This window comes from Callithrix jacchus, chromosome 4, assembly GCF_049354715.1.
Source record: "Callithrix jacchus isolate 240 chromosome 4, calJac240_pri, whole genome shotgun sequence".
Taxonomy (NCBI): Eukaryota; Metazoa; Chordata; class Mammalia; order Primates; family Cebidae; genus Callithrix; species Callithrix jacchus.
In genome coordinates this window covers 3,051,032-3,070,490 of record NC_133505.1, presented here as the reverse complement: position 1 = coordinate 3,070,490, position 19,459 = coordinate 3,051,032, and the positions used below count along the sequence as shown (strand labels likewise).

Here is a 19,459-nt window from a genome sequence, read left to right as displayed (position 1 = left end):
ACTATCCCTCCTATTTTGCATTGAGATGGAGTTTTGCTCTTGTTACCCAGGCTGGAGTGCAATGGCGCGGTCTCGGCTCACCGCGACCTCCACCTCCTGGTTTCAGGCAATTCTCCTGCCTCAGCCTCCTGAGTAGCTGGGATTACAGGCACGCGCCACCATGCCCAGCTAATTTTTTGTATTTTTAGTAGAGACGGGGTTTCACCATGTTGACCAGGATGGTCTCGATCTCTTGACCTCGTGATCCACCCGCCTCGGCCTCCCAAAGTGCTGGGATTACAGGCGTGAGCCACCGCGCCCGGCCCATATAAACCATTTTTAAGGAGAATGTATTTTGGATTTTTTTTTACTTGTAATAAAATATACATAAAATTTGCTAGTTTAACCGTTAAGTGTACAGCCAGTGACATTAAGTACCTTCACGTTGTGCATCCACCTCCAGGACCTTTTCATCTCCTGAAACCAGAACTCCATAGCCATCAAACAATAACTACCCATATTCCATATTCTGTCCCCACCAGCCCGTGGCAACCACTATCGTATTTTCGGTCTATGGTTTTGAATGCTCTGGATACCGCGTATAAGTGAAACCACAGCATGTTTTTTTCTTTGGGACTTATTTCACGTCGCATAATGTCTTTAAGGTTCATCCATGTTGTAGCATGTGTCGGAACTCCTCCCTTTTGAAGATGGAATGAGGTCGTATTGTATGTATTGCCACATTCGGTTTCTCTATTCTTCTGTTGATAGGCACTTGCGTTGCTTTCGCCTTTTGGCTGTGCTGACTAACGCTGCCGTGAACGCGGGTGTGTCTGAGTTCCTGCTTTCAGTCCCTGGGTATATACCCAGACTATAGACCCAAGGACTTGGGCATGGCTAGATCATATGGTAATTCTACTTTTAATTTTTTGACAGACTGCTATACTGTTTTCCACCATGGTGGCACCATTTTTCATTCTCATCAACTGAGCACAAGGGTTGTAATTTCTCTACATAACTCATTTTAATAAAGCTAATTTTTCTAAAGTTTTTTATGATATATATTTTATGACCTAGAGAATAACCAGAAAATAGTAGAGTTCTGTTTGTTCATGTCTATTTCGACATCCTCACTCAAAAGTTGATTCATGGAAATTACTCAAAAAGAGGTTTTATTGTAATAGAACATAAATATTTAAATATAAGAACAATCAGGTACAACGAGGAATGGTAAATAAATCTAGGGAATAAAACTGAACATCATATTTTGGAGGCTAAGGCAGGAGAATCACTGGAGCCCAAGAGTCAAGGCCAGCCTGGGCAATATAGCAAGACCCATCTCTAAAAAAGTAAAAAATAAAATTGAACATCAATCCTCAAAAACTTTTACTACATGTTATATTCTATGTAATAGTAGAAATTATAAGATTGGCAGTGACTCTCATAAGGATAGAACTAAGGACATATATTTATGGTACCCCATGTAGGTTATTGAATTCATTTCAACTCATAATTAATAATCCTTGTGACAGATATACCTATCCTTATAGGGAGTTTTTATAATAAATTGCATCCATGACAATCATTTCCACTGAGGTCCAGAGAAACAAAATGTGAAACAGAAATGACAGATAAATTGAAACATTTGGGAAAATGCCATATAGAAAAGGGTTAGACTTTATTTGTATGGTTTCTAAAATAGGACTAGTAAGAAGTACCCGGAGACAATACTGGTTGTATGGAAGAACTTGCTCACAGTCAGTAAAAGATAAAAATGGAATGATTTGGCTTCAGGAATAATAAAAGTTTCCTGGCCAGGTGCAGGGACTCATGCCTGTAATCCCAGTACTTTGGGAGGCCGAGGCAGGAGGATCACTTGAGGTTAGGAGTTTGAGACCAGCCTGGCCAACATGGTGAAACCCCGTCTCTACTAAAAACACAAAAATTAGCCAGGCATGGTGGCACACACCTGTAGTCCCAGCTACTCAGGAGGCTGTAGTAGGAGAATTGCTTGAACCCAGGAGGCAGATATTGCAGTGAGCCAAGATTGTGCTGCTGCACTCCAGCCTGGGCAACAAGGGCAAGACTCCATCTCAAATAACTAAATAAAAATTTTAAAAATAAAATTTCTTTAGCAACAGTTATTCAAGTATATCACTTTGTGGAAATATTTCATAGGGTATTCAAATATTGGAAGGATGGTTGGATTACACGATTTATAGGATGATTTCTAACCCAGAGATTCTGTGAGTACAAATAAAGAAGGAATATAATTTAGAAACAAAATAATTGTCTAGAGCCAAATGTTGGGATGTATTAGAATGTTTATTTAAAGAGTGGGATGAACGGCTATCTGTAGACATTCATAGGCTGAAGCTATATAGCCTATTATCCTCTGGTTAAGCAGAATAACGCTAACTCACTTTTTACTGTTTTATGACTTTTTAGTAAATTTATACAGTTGTTCACCAGCTGTACTTTATGACTGTTTCCAGTTTGGGTTATTTTGAGTAACGTTTATATGAAAATGCACAGACAATTTTTATGTAGACATAGTTTCATTTTTCATGAGCAAACATCTAGGAGTAGAAAAATGCTAGGTTGTATGGCAAATCCGTGTATAAATCTTCAACAAACTTCTAAGCAATTTTCTGAAGTGATTATACCATTTTACATTCCCTCTGGCAATATATGGGGGTGTTAATTTCTCCCCATCCTGACACATCTTTTCAGCCTTTTGGATTATAGTCTTTCTAGAGTATGTGTAGTAATAGCTCATTATGCACTTAATTAGCATTTTCCAAGTGATTAATGATGTTGAGCATATTCTCATGCTCTTATTAGCCATTTATATAGCTTCTTTTGTAAAAAAAAATACATTCAAATATTTTGACCATTTATCAAATGAACTGTCATATTATCAAGAGTATTTTGATATATCATAGACACAGTCTTTATCAGACACATATTTAACAATTATTTTCTCTTAATCTGTAGCTTTTTTGTTTCTTTGTTTTTTTGACAGAGTCTTGCTCTGTTGCCCAGGCTGGAGTACAGTAGTGCAATCTCTGCTCACCGCAACCTTTGCCTGCTGGGTTCAAGTGTGTTTCATTTTTAAACAGTTCATTGAGATATAACTTACATACCATAAAACATACTCACTTAAAAGTACAGTTTGGGCCAGATGGGGTGGCTCATGCCTGTAATCCCAGCACTTTAAGAGGCTAAGGTGGGAGGATCACTTGAGCCCAAGGAGGTCGAAGCTGCAGTGAGCCCTGATTGCGCCACTGCACTCCAGCCTGGGTGACAGAGCAAGACCCTCTCTCAAAACAAAAAATAAAATAAGAAGTACAGTTCAGTGGTTTTCAAGTACATTCACAAAATTCTGTAATTATCATCACAGTTGAATTTTAGAAACTGTTCCCAAAGAAACCTTGTGTATCTTAGCAGTCACTTTCCATTTCCCCTGCTCTTCGGTCCAACCCAAGCCATTGGCAACCATTAGTCTACTTTTTATATCTATAGATTAGCCTATCCTAGACATTTCATTTACATGAAGTTATACGATATATGGTCTTCAGTGACTGGCTTCTTCCACTTAACATAATGTTTTCAAGGCTTCTTCATGTTGTAACATGTTTCAGTACTTCATTTTTTTTATTGCCAAATAATATTCCATTGCATGGATATACTTAATTTCGTTTATCCATTCATCAGTTGATGAAAATTTCAGTTGTTTCTACTTTTTGGCTTTTATGAATAATGTCACTAGGAACATTTGTGTATAAATTTTGTGTGGACATATGTTTTCATTTCTCTTAGGTATATATTCTACATATGTGTGAAATTGCTGGGTCATATAGTAACACTATGGTTAATTTTTCTTTTTTCTGAGAGAGTCTCACTCTGTCTCCCAGGCTGGAGTGCAATGAGGCAATCAGCTCACTTCAACCTCTGCCTCCTGGGTTCAAGCAATTTTCCTGCCTCAGCCTCCTGAGTAGCTGGGATTACAGGCACTCCCCACCAAGCCTGGCTAATTTTTGTGTTTTTAGCAGAGACAAGATTCTGCCATGTTAGCCAGGCTGGTCTCGAACTCCTGATGTCAGGTGATCTGCCTGCCTCAGCCTCCCAAAGTGCTGGGTTTACAGGTGTAAGCCACTGTGCCCGGCCACTATGTTTTCCAAAGCAGCTATTCTATTTTAATTATCACCAACAACATAAGAGGATACTGTTTCCACTTTATTGAAAACACTTTGGTATTGTCTTTATTCATTACAAGCATGCTGTTGGTTGCAAAGCAGTATCTTGTGGTTTTGTTTTGATTTCCCTAATGACTAATGATATTGAACAACTTTTTTTTCTTTTCTTTTTTTGATACTGAACATCTTTTCACATGTTTATTGGCCATTTGTGTATTTTCTTTGGAGAAATGTGTATTCAAATCATTTCCCCCCTTTTTAAGTTATTTGTCTCTTTGATTATAGAAGCTCTTTACATATTCTTGGTACAGTACTTTTTTGGGGATGTAATTTGCAAAGATATTCTCCTATTCTGTATTTTCCATTTCTTGATGGTGTCCTTTGAAGCACAAAGGTGTTTAAATTTTGATGAAGTCCGACTCACCTTTAAGTATTGTACCTAGGAAACTACTATGTGAACCAAGACCATAAAGATTTTCACCTGGGTTTTCTTATGGCGCAGCCTCTACATTTAGGTCTATGATCCACTTTGAGGTAATTTTTATGTATGGTGTGAGGAAGGGATTCAACGTCATCTTTTCAGATATGCATATCTACTCGATGCTTGTCCCAGCAGCATTTGCTGAACACAGTATTCTTTCCCCAGTAAAGTGTCTTGGCACCCTGGTCAAAAATCCATTGACCCTAAATCTGAGACTTTATTTCTGGACTTTCAGTTTATTCCATGGATTCATATGTCTATCTTTATGCCAGTACCATGCTTTCTTTATAACTGTAGTTGTGTAGCAAGTTTTGAAATTGGGAAGTGTGAGTCCTTCAACTGTGTTCTTCATTGTTAACATTGCTTTGACTATGTTGTGTCTCTTGCATTTATATTGATTTTAAGTTCAGCTTGTCCATTTCTGCAAAAACAAAAAAATAAAAAAGCCAACTGTGATTTTTTTAGAAATTGCATTGGATCTATAGATCAATTTGGGGAGTTTTGTCATCTTAACAATATTGTTTTTTGACACATGCACATGGGATGACTTTCCATTTATTTAAATCTTTCATTTCTTTCTACAATGTTTTATAGTTTTCAGTGAACATGATTTGTACTTTTTTTTTTTTTTTTAATAGAGACGGGGTTTCACCATGTTGGCCAGGATGGTCTCAGTCTCCTGACCTCATGATCCGCCCGCCTCGGCTTCCCAAAGTGCTGGGATTACAGGCGTGAGCCACCGCGCCCGGCTGACTTGTACTTCTTTTAACAGAGCTCCAAAAGAGGTCAAACCTCTCTATTGGCTGCAAGGCTGCCAGAGTTTGAATATGATGTCACTGAGCTTGTGATCCCCAAGTTAAAATATCATAGACCCTGACTAGCTTAGCAAAATTTAGTAGTTTCTCTTGCATAGACCATTTAAGTTTGTTTGTTCTGTACCTTAGCTTTATTTCCAGAGATGCAGAAAAGACAAGTCACAGACTGGGAGAAAATATTTGCAAAACATACATATTATGACCCATGAGGCCCCTCCTCTGCTGCTGCCACTGCCACTGAGATGCTCTGTCTCACTTCCTTCCTATTGGCTGCCTCTGAGAGCAACATCTCCCCCAGTGCCAAGGACATCCAGAAGATCCTGGACAGGGTAAGCATAGAGACAGTTGATGACTGGCTAAACAAGGTTATCAGTGAGCTGAATGGAAAAAAATATTGAAGATATCATTGCCCAAGGTACTTATGAGCTTGCCACTGTGCCTGCTGGTGAGGCTGTGGCCATCTCTGCTTCTTTGGGCTCTGCAGCTCCTGCTGCTGGTTCTACCCCTGCTGCAGCAGAGGAGAAGAAAAATGAGAAGGAGGAGTCATCTGAAGAGTTAGCCTTTTCAATTAAATTCCTGGTCTCCTGAAAGTAGAGCCTTTTCACATTAAAAAAAAAAAAATCTGTGTGTGTGTGTGTGTGTGTGTGTGTGAAATACATACAAAGAGCTCCCAAAACTCAACAATAAGAAAACAAGTAAACCAATTAAAAATTGAGCAAAATATCTGAACAGACAGTTTAACAAAGAAAACATACAAATGGCAAATAAGTATATAAAAAGAGAGTCAACGTCATTTTCTATTAGGAAATTGCAAACAAAAAAACAGGGAGATACTACCATATTCTTATTAGAATGGGCAAAAATATAAAAAATTGAAAATACCAATTGCTAGCAAGGATGCAGAGTGGCAGAAAATTTCATTCATTTCTTGTGAGATGCAGAATAGTACATCAATTTTCTGATCACTGCAGTTCATTCCATGACTCACATAGATAATTTTCTCCCCTCATGTTAGGGAAGTAGATCTCCCATGGTACTCATGGACTTCTCTTTCTGAGTGGAAATTCACAAGGGTATCTTCTAGTTATCTATTCCAATCTCCCCCACTCTCATCTAGCATCTCGAAGGGTCTTGGTTGCTGACCTGGGATTGTGACCCAAACCTTCATTTCCCAAGGTCTGAACCCTTGGTTATCATGGCCTTCTCAGTCTGAAGTTGCTGCACCTGTCTATTCATGTTACAGTGGAATACAGGAGGCAGCCAAGTGGATCTCCTGTGCTCCATATGAATTATTCTGTGGCCCCATTGTCGAAAATCAGCCCTGCTTCCTCCTGCTAATCAGGGTAAAATTCCCCTGACACTATGGTAATGGTAGTTACCTATGAACCCCAGGAAGTTTACTCTGAGCCCATCCTTGAAAAGGAGGAAGTAAGTGCTGATTGGTCAATGGGCAGAAGAACTGGTCTGTGGAGAAAGTGCATGCTGATTGGTTCACGGGTGAGTCCGGAAAAAGCCCCATCTGATTGGCCAAAAAACATCAAGGAATTTCTCCCTCTCTGTCCTGGACTCCATCTGGAACTTCAGGCCCTCCTTGGCTTGAAGGTTGGGCCTCACTGTGGATGCGCCCCTTCCCACCTAGGAACCTATCTGCCTCCTGTTACCATCAACAAGACTCCCTCACACTTAAGAGAAGGTATTACATGTAGGGGAATATAGCAGGAAACACACAATACTTAATGGAAATGAAAGTATCATAGAGCGGAAAGATAAGCAGTTAACAAACAGAATAAATAATCCAATGTTTATCTTTTTCACTGTCTTGGATAAGATAGTAATTTTGACACAATATTGTAACTTCCTCGTTCTTACCTTGCTCTGAATTGTGAGATTTTGGAGGACACATATGTAACATTTATTTATATCCCAAGCATCTTTCACAGCGCCTGGAAATGTTTAATGAATAGAAATACATTGCATATCCCAGAGTCATTCTACATTATAAGATTTTATGGGAATTATTCCTGAAGGATAAGTACAGAACAAAAAAGTCACTGATAGAGAATAGTTCTCCTAGGTACTCTCGCTAAATCTCTACTATCAAAATGCCACCTACAAGTGAGGGGATAATTATTTGAGTTATGCTGGGAAAGTTTCAGATTTGATGGTGTGAATAACAGTATTGGGTACATCCCCGGGGCTGCTGAATAACTCTTAGATACGACTGTAAAGAAAGGGAAGACAACAGCGACAGGAGATGACTCACTTTAGCTCTCCACTGTAATCAGTCCTTAATTGGCTGTTTTCTAAGTCAGATAATCCCAGAGAGTGTTCCATTTTAGGGATTATAACAAAACTCATTTGAAACTTTTTAATAGCTGCATGAAGCATAGGAAGAACATGTTAATCAGTTCTCCTCTCCCAAGAGATGGATCCCTGTGGACATGGAGAAAACAAGATCACTGCTGTTGGTAGTTTAATTCTAGTAATTATTACAATTAGATCTCTAGGGTCTTGTTCTTCCTTCCAACTTTATAAAGAACTGCAGAAGTTGAAAATCATTTTCCTGCTTGCTCTAGTTTTAAGTATTACCCATTGATGTCATCACTCAGAATCCCTTAAGATAGTTCAGTTATGCAGAGAGAATCACATGAGTAAATACAGCTTTCACTTCTAGAAGAAAAAAAACTACTTTTATCAATAAATCTAAACATTTCTCATTCTTTACTTTCTCCAATCTATAATTCATCTTTCTTTTCTCAACTCCTTCAGAACTTAACTATCAGGGACAATAAATCAACTGTTAAATGAGCTAGTGGGTTAGAGTATTTTTTTTTTCTACTTAGAAGACACGGAAAACATTAAAAAAAACAAATGAAATTAAACTGAAGCTTAATTTTTAAAATTTGCTTTCAAAATTTATCTAACTTTTAAATGTTAAAGCAACATACAGTCAGAATTATATATTACATTTTCATATGGTTATATGTTAACTTTTTTATTTTTAGAAGAATAGGCAAGGAAAATGAAAATTCACTTCTTTGAAACTTCAGTTATCTTTGCATATTTATGTAAATCACAGTATTTTAGAAATTGAAGAGGAAGAAGTTCTTCCAAACTAATTCTACAAGGCCATTGTTACTCTTATACCAAAACCATACAAAACTCAACAAAACAAGAAAACTCCAGGCCAGTATCCCTAATGAACACAGATGCAAAAACTCTCAAAAAATATAGCAAACCAAATTCAATAGCACATCAGAAAGATCATTCACTACGATCAAGTGAAATTTGTCCTAGGGTTGCAAGGATGGTTCATCATACACAAATCAATAAACATGATATATCATGTTAGCTGAATTAAGGACAAAAACTGCATGACAAAGAAAAGGCATTTGATAAAATTCAGCAGGCTTTATGCTAACTCTCAAGCCAGGTGTACAAGGGACATACCTCAACACAATAAAGTCCGTATATGACAAACCGACAGCTAACATCATACTGAATAGGGAAAAGTTGAAAGCTTTGCCTCTAAGATTTGGAAAAACATAAGGATGCCCATTTTTAGCAATTTATTCAACATAGTACTAAAGCCCTAATCAGAACAAGTAGGCAAGAGAGAGAAATAAAAGCCATACAAATTGGAAAGCAGAAAGCCAAATTGTCACTGAACAGATGACATGATCTTATATATAGAAAACCCTAAAGACACCACCCAAAAAACTGTCAGAACCAATAAATTAATTCAGTAAAGTTGCAATATACAAAATCAGCACCCAAAAGTGGCATATCTGTAGGCCAATAGCAAACTATGTGGAAAAAAAATCAAGAAAGCAATCGCATGTATAATCACTACGAAAAAAATACCTAGAAATAAATTTCACCAAGGAGGTGAAAGATCAGTACAATAAAAACTATAAAACATTGTTGAAATAAATTAAAGGTATACAAATAAATGGAAAGATATTCATGTTCATGGATTAAAAGAATTAACATTGTTTAAATGTCTATGATACCCAAAGCAATCTACAGATTCAACCCAATCAAAATAGCAATGATATGCTTCACATGGAAAAAAAAATCCCTTAATTCATGTGAAACCACAGTTACAAAAAAAAAAAAGCCACCTTGGACTGTGCTTTTGAAGTCTTTGAACAAAAAGGACAAACCTGGTGGCACCAAACTACTTGACTTAAAAATATACTACAAAGCAACAGTAACCAAAACAGCATGGTACTGGCATAAAAATTCATATAAATCAATGTAACAAAAGAGAGAACGCGGAAATAAATCCACACAATTACAGCCAACTGATTTTCCACAAATGTGCCAAAAAATACACATTGGGAAAAGGCCAGTCTCTTTAATAAATTGTGCTGGGGAAACTGGATATCAATATGCAAAAAAATGAAGCAAGATAGACTCCTATTTTTAACCATATACAAAAATCAACGCAGAATGGACTCAAGACTTAAATGTAAGACCCAAGATGGCAAAACTACTAGAAGAAAACATAGAAGAAATGCTTTACAACATTGGTGTGGGCAAGTATCTTTGCATAAGACCTCAAAAGCACAGACTACCAAAACAGACAAATGAGATTACACCAAACTAAAGAGCTTCTGCACAGCAAAGGAAACAATCAAAAGAATAAAGGGATAACCTATAGAATGTGAGAGAATATTTGCAAACTATGCATCTGGATAAGGGGTTGACATCCAGAATATATAAGGAACTCAAACCACTCCATAGCAATAATAATTATTATTAATTATCTGATCATACCTTTAAATAGGCAAAAGATCTGAAAGACATTTCTCAAAAGAGGATATATAAATGACCCACAGATCTATGAAAAATGCTTAACATCACTAATAGTCATGGAAATGCAAATCAAAGCCACAGTGAGATATCACCCCACCCCAATTAGAATGGCTAGTAAATAAATAACAAACACTAGCATGGATGTGGAGAAAAGGGAACTCTTATACACTGTTGGTGGGAATATAATCAGTACAGCAATTATGGAAAACACTGTCAAGCTTCCTCAAAACATTGAAAATAGATTGAAATTAAATTAAACCAAATTCAATTAGATCAAATCAAAATATGATCCAACAATCCCACTATTGCATATGTATCCAAAGAAACTAAAGTCGGTATGTCTAAGAGGTATCTGCACGCCTATGTTTATTCCAGCAGTTTTCACAATAGCCAAGATAGGCAATCAACCTAAGTACCCGTCAGTGGATGAATGGATAAAGGAATGTGGTGTACATACACAAAGGAATGCTATTCAGTTATAAAAAAGGAGATCTTCTCACTTGCGGCACCACAGATGAACTTGGAGGACATGCATTCGGTGAAATAACCCAGGCACAGAAAGACAAATACCACACAATTTCACTCATATGTGCAATCTAAAGAAGTCTATCTCATAGGAATAGAGTAGGACAGTAGTTACCAGAAACTGGGGGTTTAAGGAGAGGGAGTATGAGGAGCATTCAGGCAATTGGTACGAAGTTACAATAAGTTAGAATAGTAAATTCTAATGTGCTTTTGCACGGTAGGGTGACACGGTTAATAAGATCACGTTGTATTTTCAAAATATTCTATATTAAATACTACTCTATAGCATACGTTAAAACATTATTCTACATATTAAAATATGCATAGTTTTCTATAGCTAGAATTTTGAATGTTCTCAGCACAAAGAAATGATAAATGTATGAGGTGGTAGTATGCTAAATATCCTGTTTTTAATTTATTTATTTTTTTGAGTTGGAGTCTCATTCTGTTGCCCAGGCTGGAGTGCAGTGACACCATCTCGGCTCACTGCAACCTCTGCCTCCCAGGTTGAAGCGATTCTCCTGCCTCAGTCTCCTGAATACCTGGGACTACAGGTACTCACCACCACACCTGGCTAACTTTTATAATTTTTTTTAGTAGAGACGGGGTTTCATCAATATTGGCCAGGCTGGTCTCGAACAGAAGTTCGACCTTGCTATCTGCCCATGTCAGCCTTCTAAAGTGCTGGGATTACAGGCGTGAGCCACTGCACCTGGTCTCCTGATTCTATCATTATACAGTTTATACACAGCAAAGTGTCACACTATACACCATAAATATGTACAATTATTATGCACCAATTTAAAAAATACTTTTCAATATGAAAAGTTTTTGAAAGAATGAAAAGGATTAATTCAAAATCCCCTTCCTTCAAACTTCAGTTATCTTGGCATAGACGCATGTTAATTTTAAAATATTAGAAATGGGGAGGCATTATACCTGAAATTGTGAAACACAGTTTTTCAAAAGTTAAATGTATTTTATATATTTAATATATAACTATATATTTAGAATTTATTGATTTTAATATAGTATTATTTAACAATTTCTATTTACTCTGTATTTAATACCATTTTAATATATTTAAAATATATTTGAAATATTTACTATATAATACACTCAAAATATGTTTAATATATTTTTGTTTAGCTTCCATAACACACACACACACACACATTTTTCTGTGACTTTATACTTTTTATTTATGAATGTACATTTACTTAACCATTATTCAGTCAATAACATTTAGTCTGTTCCCTTTTTTTAAACCCACAATCTAACCGTGCTATGTATATATCTTTTTGCACTTATATAAGTATTTCCAACAGTAAATTCCTGAAAGTGGAATTAATGGGTTAAAGACTTGTGCATTTACCAAGTTTCCAAATATCTGGTAAAACTATCCACCAAAAATGTAAAACCGATTTACATTCTCACGCACAGTTTATGAGAATGCCCTTCTCTATCATCATAGATTGAATATGACTCAACTGAAAAGCATGTACAATAGACATGAGAAAAATAATTACTGATTGTGCTAATTTGTACTTATTTAATTATACATTAGGTTGAAAAAACATGACGTGTTTTAAGACCATATGCATTACAACTTCAGTAAACTGTATCTCACTATCCTTTGCCTATTTGTCTTGTCCAGGTAAGCGGAATCTTTATTTGAAAAAAAGTACATATTGGTAAAAGCTCTTTGATCACTAAAAATATTTGTTGTCTGTTCTACATATGTGTGGTAAATATTTTTCTCTGTTTTCAAAAACAGAGCAGAATTTGTCTGGAAACTCATTAGCCATGTGATTTGCCCACTGTCCAAAATACTTGATTCTTACATTCCTTTTACTTCGCTCTTGTTTTTATGAAATGATATAACTTCAAACCCAGGTAACATATATATGTTCTGCTTCTGAAATAATATTTTTAGGGTTAGTCATGAATTTCAAGAAACATCAGTTTGTGGAAAACGTAAGCTGTATGTCTCACAGCAACAAACGTGCTCAACGTTTCTTCTTAGGCTATGCGCCACTCCTAAAGAAATCCCTCTAACCCTTAACTTCCCCTAGAGACAGTATTATCATTTTGGAGGTTTTTGGGGTCCAATTTTACCTTCTCCAAAGGGTAATCAGTGTGACTTCGGCTTTTTGTTCGAATATAATTTAAAGAACATCAATCAATCAAATTTCATGTGTTTATTTTGTATGTAATATATTCCAGTAACTTTACCAATTGAACCTGTAAATAAAAGTTACAAATCAAGTGACAACAGCAAAACAACAACAACAACAACAAAAAACATTTTTGGATTTAATATAATTTTCAGTTGGAAATTATATTAAAATATAAATAAATTAGACTGTAATACTCTTTCCTAAGAAAATTGACTAAATCTCAATTCAAGAACAAAGAAGTGTGCAAACACTGTTCATATTTGTGCTATGTTGCCAAATTTATTTTTTGCCCCACCAAACTCCAAAAATATTTCACCATAGAAACAAAAACTCAAATTTTAAACATGAATAGTTATGGCCCAGACGAAAACCTAAAAAAATGACCTAAGAGTCCTGGCCGGGCGCGGTAGCTCACGCCTGTAATCCCAGCACTTTGGGAGGCCGAGGCGGGTGGATCACGAGGTCAAGAGATCGAGACCATCCTGGTCAACATGGTGAAACCCCGTCTCTACTAAAAATACAAAAAATTAGCTGGGCATGGTGGCATGTGCCTGTAATCCCAGCTACTCAGGAGGCTGAGGCAGGAGAATTGCCTGAACCCAGGAGGCGGAGGTTGCGGTGAGCCGAGATCGCACCATTGCACTCCAGCCTGGTAACAAGAGCGAAAACTCTGTCTCAAAAAAAAAAAAAAAAAAAAAAAAAATGACCTAAGAGTTTTGATACCCAATCATCTGATATTACTCCATGATTTCCCGTAAGAATTTACTCTCTCTTCCCTCCTGCAGCACTAGTTAATTACCCAAAGGAGCATGCAATCCCCGTGATCTTTGCAAGAAAACATGTTAAGCCAACTATCAGGTACTACTTTTGATCCTAAGAAATTATTCCTCCATTTTTTTCCCCATCTGGGTCTATAAGACCTTTCAAATCTGCCTTGGTTATCTTCTAGAGTCAGAAGGACGTCCTTGTCATGGAGCTTTGGTTGACAGCTCCAGAAAGCCTGCTGAACACCAGGTATTGTCCCAAACGGCAGGTACATAGAGGAAGAATGGAACCACCGTTTTCCGTTACAATGGCCCCTTTTCTCTATAATGTAATTACCCCATAGCAATTACTACATTTTACCTTTTTCTGAAGTAGTGCAACACCATGACTCTATCACTTAAATCAAATCGTAAGAAAAGGAATCCATGGCTTTATTCCTCTTTTATCTTCAGGAAAAAAAAATTGAATCTAATGCAAAGAGAGTTTGGGGCTGATCCGCTTGTTTCTTGACAAGCTGAGGTTGCTGTAATCACTTCCGTATGATTTCTGGTGCTTTCGTGTCGTAACTGTACTGGTACTTTCTCTTTCTATTAACCACACAATCTTCCACAAAATCCTAGATAACAATCCAAGCCAAAGGAAATCACATGAGTATTTCTTCTTCCTATATGCTTTGGGAAAGTTGAAACCAGGCAAGCCTAAATGACCAGAGAAAATGGAGAAATTTTTCTTTTACTCTGGCATGCTGTATTTGACTATGGAAAATAAATTTACTATAAGACATTTTCACCAAAGACAAGTTTTTCATTTGAAAATCAAAATATCCGTGACAAAAGTTTAAGTCCTACGCTGTATTTATTTTTTCTCAACTTCCCAATTAAAAGCGGCCATTAATTCTCTAGACTGTATCATCATGTGACGTATATTTTACACCCATATATACCTGCTGCTCTATTGTTCACTTCTTCTTTTCTCTGTTATTTTACTTTTATCCTAGTGTCCTTCAATCCAGTTGTGAGTATGTGTCTTTTATGAATCGATCTCACTTTGCTCTTCTTAGCCATGTTAGGGTCATTTTTTTTAATTTATATTTTTTTAATTATGCTTTTTAGAATTCCTTTTTAGTTACCACATTCTCCGTCTCTATTTGTCCCTAGTCGCTATTGCCGTGCACCTCTCCTCTGAAAGCTAATCACATTGTTTTTAACATCTGCAAAAGACTTAATTGAAGACAAAATGTATTCAAAGTTCCCATTTTATTACTGGAGAGAATATCCTCTCTGACTTGGGTAATCTTGGTTGCAAAATTCTGTTGCTTACAAAGACATGAATTGTAGAGATCCAAGTTGACGGTATTTCATGGGAATAAAGAGGTGATATTTAGGAGATACATTTATAACCTAAGTTAAAAGACAGCATTAACAGTGTAAAGTAAATGCGTACTTATGCCACAATAATTACGATAGAATCGTCCCGCTCATAGTGGGCAGTATTTCTCTGTATTTTGTTTTTCAAAAATGCAAATAGTGAGCTCAGCCATGGTTGTCACGTTTTCAGGTCACTGTCAACATTGAGGGCATGTAGAAGACAGCTACTAGGGTGATAATACACCTGATAACCATGTATAAGAAGACTGAAGCAAAGTCCAAATGTCTTGGACTACAGATAATTTAGTCAAGATATAGTAAATATCTATAATACGTTAATGGATGTTAGCCAGGTGTGGTGGCTCACGCCTGGCTGACATCCATTCAGTCCAGCACTTTGGGAGGCTGAGGAAAGAGGATCACTTGAGGCCAGGAGTTCAACACCAGCCTGGGCAAGACAGTGAGACCTTATCTCTAAAAAAAACAAAAATGAACAAAATTAGCTGGGCATGGTGGTATGTGCCTGTAGTCACAGCTACTCAGGAGGCTGAGGTGGAAGGATTGCTTGAGTCTGAGAGACAGAGGCTGCAGTGAGCTGAGGTCATACCATTGCACTCCAGCCTGGGCTACAGAGCAGGACCCTGTCTCAAAAAAAATGTTAATTATGTCATATGAAGAAGTATTAGATTGGTGTGTATTCAAAAAAGTCAAAATAGTACTCTGTCTCAAAAAATGTTAATTACATCATATGAAGAGGTATTAGATCAATGTGTATTCAATAAAGTTAAAATAGTTTGTCTTGTGCATTATAGGGAGAAAATAGCTACATAATAAAAAGAGGATTATAAACAAGAATTTCCCAATAATGAAACACTTTGCTTTATGTGTTTGAACAAACAATAAACGGTTTATATAGCTAGCTGGCAGAAGATATGCTACAATTATTGAATGGAATGAGAGACTTGATGGTTATATGTTCCCCCAAATCCTGACGTTCAATGGCATTTAGATAATGCAGATTAAATATTCTTTGTTTTGTCCCTACCAGCTATACAGATGATGTGAAAGGAAGGCAATGGAAAAATGCAATGACAGCTCAGAGGACAGTTTTATCTTGGTGGGTTTCTCTGATCGTCCCAAGCTGGAGATGGTGCTCTTTATAGTCAATTTCATTCTGTATCCCATGGCTGTGCTGGGAAATTCAACCATCATCCTTGTGTGTATATTAGACTCTCGGCTTCATGCCCCAATGTACTTCTTTCTGGCAAATCTTTCCTTTCTAGATCTCTGCTTCAGTAGTAGCTGCATCCCACAAACGCTGGTAAACCTCTGGGGCCCTGACAAGACCATCAGCTATGCCGGCTGTGCTGTCCAGCTTTTCTCTTTCCTTTCCCTTGGGGGAATTGAGTGCATCCTTCTGGCTGTCATGGCCTACGACCGCTACGCTGCGGTCTGCAAACCTTTGCACTACCTGGTCATTATGCACCCCCAGCTATGTCTAGAACTGGTGGCTGCAGCCTGGGGGAGTGGACTGGTCAATGCCATTGTCATGTCACCACTAACAATGACCCTGTCCAGATGTGGCCGCTGCCGAGTTAACCACTTCCTCTGTGAAATGCCAGCGCTGATCAAGATGGCTTGTGTGGGTGCTCGTGCAGTGGAAATGCTGGTCTTCGCTTTCGCCGTTCTCATCGTCCTGCTGCCCCTCGGTCTGATTCTTGTCTCCTACAGCTGCATCGCTGCAGCTGTGCTCAGAATCAAGTCAGCTGCCGGGCGAGGGAAGGCCGTCCAGACCTGTAGTTCTCACCTCACGGTGGTCTCCCTGTTTTACGGGACCATCATCTATATGTATATGCAGCCAGGAAACAGCTCTTCCCGAGACCAAGGCAAGTTCCTCACTCTCTTCTACAGCCTGGTGACGCCTATGTTGAACCCACTCATCTATACTTTAAGGAATCAGGAGGTGAAAGCAGCACTGAAGAAGGTTTTGGGGAGGCAACAATGAACAGGAAAAGCATGATGAGTTATGAAGTCTTGTGCGTGTAATAAATCTAGCCAATGCGTCAAACATTCTTGGATTTTTAAAATATGAATAAGTACACTGAAGTATATCCAAAGTTAATATGAATCAACCACAGCTACACATGATATAAATGTCTTAGCATAATGTTTAGTGAAAAGAATTAAGTCCCAGAAGAAAGGTGAAATAACTCTCATACAGATGTAACATAAACGTGTCAAAGATTTTATTCAGCTCAGTGAGGGACCCACGCAGGTGTAGTAACTGGTTCAAAAATAGTCAAAGAAGCACACATTTATAAGAAGTAAAGGAATGTAGAAATGAATGTGCAAACAGAGGCTAAACTTGCTTGTTCCACTGTGGGAGAGGGAAGTCAATTCAATCTCTGCCCAACAGGACTGAATTTGTATGTCATAAACAAGAGCATTTTATATTGCTATCAGTTAATAATTTACAAAATTGTACAATATCTGCCACAGAATCAGAATCAGATTGATCAAAGGGATGTCCTCTAGAATCTAGACGATGCGTAATGGAAGCCATACATTTTTCCCTATAAGCTAAATCATGTATCTTATTTATGTTACAACGCTAAGTATATAGTCAAGCCTCTTAATTAACCCGGGTCATACAGAGAATAAGTGGGTTTTGAAAATGGTATATACGATGCCTGAACCTTTGCTGTTAACCACCGAATAATACTGTCTTTGTTATAGAGTGTTGGTGCACAGATCGCTCAATAATCACCTGCTGTCAGTCTGTTTCATCTGTTTGTACAAACCTTCAAGCACAAGGGACATGCTAATAGACCCTCTCAGAGAGATCAGTCATGTCCACGTTGCCTCATGCAAACTCCCCACCCAAATCTTTTCTGTGTTTTGGTGGTCAGATCAATGTAACACACTTACAAAATTTTCTGAGGTTCTTTGATCTTAAAATGTTCTATCACTCCTTTTAACCTATGGCATTTTCATACACTGAAATGACAGGTTTTCTACTTCATATTCTATTTACATATTTCACATGTCTCCTGTTAGATTGTAAGTCCCCTGATTTATTTTCTTAATCTCTCTTAGCATTACTCCAGGTATTAAGTTGATTTAAAGTGACTTGTAGATCGTAAGTGATCGGATTGATCAAAAGGATGTCCTCTAGAATCTAGATAATCTAGAATCTAGACAATGCATAATCTTTCACTGAAGCATAAATTTTTCCCTATAAGCTAAATCATATATCTTATTTATGTTAAGATACTACTAGAATGCTTCCCTATAAGCTAAAACACATTTCTTATTTATGTCAAGATACTGTTAGAATGTTTCCCTATAAGCTAAATCATATATCTTATTTACGTTAAGATACTGCTAGAATGTTTCCCTATAAGCTAAATCATATATCTTAGTTAAGATATCTTATATATCTTGTATCTTATCTTAACTAAGATATATGATTTAGCTTATAGGGAAACATTCTAGTATCTTGGGGTGTTTATTAATTTTAACTGATTTATTATATCCATAATTTGTTCATTTTTAATTGATGCCACTATCTAATTCTGTCTTTGTTCTTCAAAATCACAAATAAATCTGTAACAATATAATGTCTCAGTTTAAACCTACTGTCAAAAGTTTTATACTTTTCTTTCTTAATTCAATGTAAACTCCACAACAAGAGGGAAAAAACAGTCATTAAGGAATTTCTTACCATAGGTTTCAAAAGTCATCCCCAGATTTTTGGAATAAAAATATTTTTTTCTTTTAAATATGCATTATAAACTCAAGAGAAATGATGATGAATTCTGCCACAATCTAGAGGAAGCTGGGTGGTACCAACAGGACAGCACTCTCAGTTCCAGAAGAAAGGTGAATGGGCTCTCATGTAGATAAGATATTACTGCTAAAATCATTGCTACACTGCAGCCTGCAAACCCTTGTGCTCTGTGGTCATGATGCACCCCCAGCTGTGTCTGCGGCCACAGTGCAGTGTTGACATGCATGCCACAATAGTGCATCAAATGCTCTTTGGATGGGCATAAGAAGAATATCTCTCCCCTTATTGACACGGTTTTCTTTCACGCAATTTCTTTATGCCTCAAGTTCATTATTCCCCACCCATTTCCCATTGCTAATCAAACATTAAAACCAGCAAATATATTTTCAAAAGAAAGCTTCTGTAAATTTGAGTGGGAAAATATGTTTGCAACTCATAGATGTGCTAGAAAGTTGTGAGGGCCTGTGGGAGTGATTATATTTATGTAATACCAAATTTTACACTGAGAATAAAAATTACTTTTAGTGAATGTATTGC

At 37.1% G+C, this 19,459-nt stretch overlaps 1 protein-coding gene and 1 pseudogene across 3 annotated transcripts in view; one reads left to right on the top strand and one right to left on the bottom strand.

The window, feature by feature from the left end:
• LOC103792197 (olfactory receptor 2B2) overlaps positions 1-19,459 on the bottom strand; it is a 113,785-nt gene that overhangs the window by 57,219 nt on the left and 37,107 nt on the right. The window contains exons 3-6 of one of the 3 annotated variants that reach the window (XR_013533577.1): positions 14,126-14,463; positions 12,939-13,064; positions 7,738-7,907; positions 4,198-5,080 (exon numbers count right to left, since the gene is read on the bottom strand). The exons of 1 other annotated variant lie outside the window; for it this stretch is intronic. The gene's annotated coding sequence lies outside the window, so the exon portion shown is untranslated. Of the gene's footprint in view, positions 1-4,197; positions 5,081-7,737; positions 7,908-12,938; positions 13,065-14,125; positions 14,464-19,459 lie in introns of those variants that run through there. One more of the 3 variants, XR_013533578.1, reaches the window with a different exon arrangement.
• Positions 16,132-17,256, top strand: LOC100401847 (putative olfactory receptor 2W6 pseudogene; annotated as a pseudogene).